Below are 6,429 nucleotides of genomic sequence, written 5' to 3' on the forward strand. Positions count from 1 at the left end.
TCTCTCTCTCTTTATCTTTTGTGGTTTTAAACTATAATATTTATAATATTAATAAATAGATAAACTACTTATATTATAGTGATATAAGAGCATATTTATATTTCTCTATTGTATATTCTTTATTTATTTTCACAACAATTTACTATTTATCGTATAAAGTATAAACAATAATGGAAGCTGATATAAATATAACCAAAGAACAATACTAGAGAATCAAAAGGGTATTAACAAAAAACTAGTCAAATACATTTTGGTGAATCCAAAATCTCTACGAGTTAATATATATGGATGTTTTTTCTGCTAAGTATCAGAATGTTTCTTTTTCATACTAAATGGATGTTCTTTTATATATTTTTCGAATTTTTTTGTATTGCAAATGTAAATGTCTCTATTTCTTTAAGAATTTTATATTTTTTTTAAAATTTTATATATTTAATTATTTTTTGCTAAAATATAACTGAATATTTCTTTTGTTAAGTATTAGGATGTTTTTTTTTTCATATTAAATGAATATTTTTTTTTATATTTCTATAATTGTGTAGTTTGCAGTCTCTTTAATCATCAAAACGGCACCTAATATCCCAAAACGCAGAGAGCAACATCGTGATGATTAGGGGTGTGCATGGTTCAGTTTTTCTATAAACTGAACTGAAACTGCACTAAACCATTTTAAATGGTTTAGAAACTGAACCAAACTGCTTTGTCACATATGAAACTGGTTCTAAACCAGTTTATAATACAGTGCACCAGTTTAAACCAGTTCATAAAAATAAAACTGGTTTTAATTAAAAAAAACCAGTTTAAACTGGTTTATAGGCTAAAACTAATTTTCACACTCTCCGTCTTTCTTTCTCTCTCTCTCCCCTCTCTCTCCCCTCTCACTCTCTCTCCTCTCCCTCCCTCCTCCCTTTCTCTCTCTCTCTCTCTCCCTCCTTCCCCCTCTCTCTCTCCCTCCCCCTTAGAGAGAGGGAGAGGAGGGAGTGAGAGATAGGAAGGGAGATGGAGAGAGAGAGAGAGAGAGAAAAAAAGAAAGGGGGGAGAGAGAGAGAGAAGGGAGAAAGAGAAAGAAAGAGTATGTAAAATTAATTTTGGAGTTTAAATAAAACCAGTTTTAATTTGGTTTAAAACTAAACTGAACCATAAAAACTGGTTTTTAATAAACTGGTTTTTCATAAAAACTATGGTTTCAGTTTAGTTTTTTATTTAAAAAAACTGGTTTATTTAAAACAGTTTCAGTTCAGTTTCAATTCAGTTCAGTGAAACCAGTTTTTTTGCACACCCCTAGTGATGATGCTGCTACCGTGCGACTACTGTGAAAGCCATTGGAAATCCAAACTTCACATGATCACCTACATCATAGTACCCTCCAACCAAGTCCACCTTCAAAAGCAAGAACATATATACTTCAATTTTCAACTTGGAAATTATTACAAACACCTAGAAATCTAGAACTAGAAATTGGCGTAACTAACTAATCCCTTGTTCTAGACCATCAGTGAGGCCGGAATGGTGACGCCAAGAGACGCGCTGGTTGTAAGGAATTCTTCCTTCGTCACCTCCTCCCTCCACGCCCACCACCGCCTCCATGGCTTCTCTGGCTGTCCCCACCCTCGAAATCGCCGCCGCCTTAGGGATCGAGCTCAAGTTCAACTCCAACTGCAACGGCGACTTCGATAACACATCTGGTTCGCGAAAGAGAAGCGGTTCTTGTCGACGGTGGCGAATTCGACGAGTCAGATGTCGGTGATAGAAGATGAGTGGGTAGCGGTGGGGAGGCGGAGAGGGCCTGATGGTGAGAGAGAGGTGGGTAGATTAATGTGAGAGAGAAGATGAAGGTTTTTATAGGTTTTAATTAGGTTTACTTAATCAATTTTAATTTTTTTAAATTTTGAATTTAAAAAATTTAAAATTAATTATTAATATAAATTAATGTGATTTTGTTTAGTTTTTGGCTGATAACCTCTTGGTTCCATATACTTTTCCATAACAAAAAGATTTATTAGGAATGTATAGTTAAATAAATTCAGTGCTGCCATTGTCCTGTAGAATCAGTTGTTGGTGAATACAACTGAATAAACAAAAACAGTTTCTAAATATGTAATAAAAACCAAAAAATTGAAACAAACTCATAAGGAAAGCTATATGTATTAACGAAGTAAATCTTAAAAAGGATTATCTTTCTGTTTAGTTACCACTGATGATGAGGAACAAGAATGTGACTAATTACATTAAAGAAAGGCCAAGCCCAAATAAGTCTTCATTATTGATTCATATATATGAACCATTTATTCTTTCTTTTATCAATTAGTTTAATGTATCCTCTTTGAACTGGAATTATATATTGTTTTGACTGAAGAACAAAGCTTTAAATAGATATTTATTGTCAGAAAGTTGAACAGCTTTGTAAATTGCTGATGGCTGATTCCAAAATTACTATAAACCAAACACTTGTGGTGTTTATTAGGTAAGCTTAAATAATAAAGAGTTATATTATTTATGTTCATTCTTTTTTATATATAGAATAAGTTCACTTTTCTTTCCTATCTAATAATAAAAAAGAGCAAATTGACTCTGTGAATAAAAAAAAATGAACAAAACAATCATTTCTCTCAATATAAAATTGAAAATGTCAACTACTTGAAAAAAAGAAAAGGGAACAGCCTCAAGGATATTTTTGTGGTGGATCACAAATGAAAAAAACTACTGAAAAAAACATCTCACGTGCATTATAAAATCTGGAACCATGGTCTGAACTCTGAACTCGATCTCAATAAGCATATTGGAGAATGAAGTACCTGAAATCCATGGTTGGATGGAAGGAAAAGCAACCAAAGAAGATGAAGAGACAACATGTCATTACTTTGTCTACATTGAATAGTGCAAATAGGTACCAAGGTTGAACATTTAGTTTCAGTTTCGGGAGACATACACTTGATATATCTATTTTATAATTGCTTAAAATAGTGAAACTTTTAAAATACTTTTGTGTTTGGTATAGAGTTTAGGCCATGTTGGTGTATGGTTCAAATTAAATAATAGTGCATAGTGCCTAGTGCATGAACCTAACATGTCTGGCCTACTATTTCTTCAGCAACCGAACAGAGTGGTTTTCAGATTTTGAAAACAAACTCCAAAAGCAAGTTTTCTTTGAGTGTCTGCTCTGTGTCTTTGATTATATCTTATCTATCTACATATCTAGTCAACATATGGAATTTATTATAAACTATTATTCTTTTTTCTTTATGTAGTTAGAATAATTATGGCTTGAAACCTTTTTGATAAATCAAGACTAATATGGCTCAGCATTTTGAATTTATGATTGTCTATACTTTTCTTTGGCTATAATGATTAACAATACTTTGAACATAGAGAATAGCTACAGCTAAGGAGTTTATTGATAAATTAAAGTTGATAAGTAAAGTACATATTTTATATTTGAAAGACTATACAAGTAAAAATTAGATTGATCACCCTTTAAGAATAATTAAAATTATTTATGTATTTATACTCTATGGTCTAAAACTTTTGTTGATAATATAGTATTCAATTACATGATGATCAAGTGATTTAGGATGATTTGATATTTGCTTGTCTTTATTAATTCTTCTCTATGAATTGATAGACAATTCGCTGAGTTATTATGTCTGTGTGTCGAACATTTTTCGGACACAACTCATCGACCTCGTTTGATATGCGTGTCTATTGTATCCAATCATGTCTTGATAAAAAATTAAAAAGTATTCTTTAAATAAGTTTAGAAATAAGATATATTATTATTTATTAAAATAACAAATATTTTAAATACTTTATATAATTAAAAAAATATTAAAATATCATTATAATTTATCTAAAAAATATTTTATATTTTATATATATACCGTATTTCTGTATTTTATAAAATTTTAAAATTCGTATATCCGTATATTTTATATTATATCGTGTCCTATATCCGTGTCAGTGTCCGTACATCTATGATTCTTCTAAATAAAATTTGAGTAAAGGACAAATCCGTCTCTGACCTTTTTTTCCGCGGACATTTTCGTCCTCGAGGTTTGGAAAATACTTTAATGTTCCTGACCCTCCGAAAAAGTGGACATATTTACCCCTCCGTTAGAGTCGCTCCGTTTGCCCTGACGGAAAACGGTGACGTGGCTCCGGTGGCGCTGACCTGGCCGTTACGGGCTGCCACGTGGGATGGACTTTTGAAAAGAGGACGTATTAGTCCCCAGGAACCAAAACGTCGCCGTTTCTCCCCCATCCCCAATCTATGAAATCTTTGATCATAATCCTTCGAATGCAGTGTGAAGGTGAAGCGGGTGAAGGAAGAATGGGAGCATTCCGACCCATGGCATCCGACGGAGCTCGGCCACAAGTCCGACGGCCAGACCATCGAGTGGCTCCTTCGCCAGGCCGAGCCCTCAATCATCGCCACCACCGGAACCGGAACCACTCCCACCAGCTTCTCCTCCGTTTCCGTCTCCGTACGCGGCGGTGCTGGCTCTCTCTCTTCTCCTTCCTCAACCTCCGCATCGTCTTCGCTCGACCACAAGCCCTTGCTCGCTCCCACTCCCTTCATACTCGGCAAGTGCATACACACTGACGACAACGCTTCCGCCAAGGACGACGACGTCTCCGTGGGCCCGCCGTGGGGTCCTTAGTGATTACTATTTCAGATAAAGCTGAGATTTTTTCTATGTGCTGCTTCTAAGCTTTTGCCTTTTTGTAAATTGGTATCTCTGTGCTCCAAAGTTAAATTCTTTCCAGTTGATGGTAAAGTTATTGGCTTTTTGGTGAAGTTTCTTTCATAAAGTCTGAAAATTTTGTGTTTGTTGAGGAGGATTTGGATTTTGGGGGGAATGAAATCAAGTTTAGTTGTGAAAGGGAGGGTTTAGATGAGGTGTGTATTTAGATGAGAAAGGTATTCGATCCTCTCACTGGAAATTGGCGCTCTATCACCAGCATAAGAACCAATATGGCATCTTATGATGCAGCAGTTCTCAACGGAAAGCTTCTCGTCAAGGAAGGCTGGTTATGGCCCTTTATGTCTCTCCAAGGGGACAAGTCTATGATCCCAGAACAGATAATTGGAAAAACATGGTTGTTGGACTTAGAGAAGGCTGGACCGGTTCAAGTGTCGTTGTTTATGGCCACTTGTTTGTTGTCTCTGAGCTCGAAAGAATGAAGCTAAAGGTCTATGACACGGAAACAGACTCCTGGGATGCCATAGATGGCCCCCCTTTGCCTGAGCAAATATGCAAGCCTTTTGCTATCAATGCTTGCGATTGCCATATTTATGTCGTGGGCCGAAATTTTCATGTTGCTGTTGGTCATATCTCTAGACTGCTTCCAGACGAAAATTCTGACAAAAAATGGAGTTTCAGTGTTCGGTGGCATGTAATCGATGCACCAGAGAGTTTATCTGATCTCACTCCTTCAAGCTCTCATGTGCTGTTTGTATAATTTTTCTTATTCTCTCATATCCGTTTTCTCCATATGCAATTTCTGGTAAGTTGCTGATTCTATTTGAGAGTGTAACAATTTTTCCAGAATTATAAGGAGTTCTTACATGTTCTTCATAAATTGCACAATTTGGACTGGTTGAATTGTGAACCGAGCCTGTGAAATTGAATTTGTGCTCTGTTGTTGGTGAATATGTCGCTGAATTGCTTGTTGAATCTGAATTTGCTTAGACTCCTGCCTCTCATTTTTCTTGAAATTTCGCTGATGTTGCTGCGATTTGTTACTCTGTTGATTCTTTGTTTATGTATTTTGGATGCATTGCTGATGATTCTGGAATTGCAGAACTGGAAGTGCTGAATTTGCTGCTTCTGGATTTGGTGAAGTATTGTTGATTGGAAATGCAGAAGGGGATTAAAGTGTGTTTGGAGGGGGTGGGGGAGAAACGGCGTCGTTTTGGGGTGAAAGGACTAATATGTCCTCTTTTCAAAAGTCCATCCCACGTGGCAGCCCGTAACGGTCAGGTTAGTACCACAGGAGCTACGTCACCGTTTTCCGTCAGGACAAATGAAGTGACTCTAACGGATGAGTAAATATGTCCACTTTTTCAGAAAGTCAGGAACATTAATGTATTTTTCAAACCTCGAAGACAAAAATATCTGCAGAAAAAAAGATTAGGAACGAATTTGTCCTTTACTCAAATTTTAAGTGTTGTGATAAGATGCATGTCTCATGTATGCATGTCTCAAATTACAAAGCTAAAGAAACTTTGCATGATGGGCTTATTAATTAATTAATATATAAATTTATTCATGTGCTTTTATCCAAATATTTTAAGAGAGATGATTATTTACGAGGCAATTATATAACAAGTATGCCAAAGCTCCCTTCTCGCCAATCTGCATTCGCATTAAAATTAGAATGAATGCTACTGTGTTTATCACATAAATAAAAAAATTATTAAATTCATGT

The sequence above is a fragment of the Arachis ipaensis genome, chromosome B05, assembly GCF_000816755.2.
Source record: "Arachis ipaensis cultivar K30076 chromosome B05, Araip1.1, whole genome shotgun sequence".
NCBI lineage: Eukaryota > Viridiplantae > Streptophyta > Magnoliopsida > Fabales > Fabaceae > Arachis > Arachis ipaensis.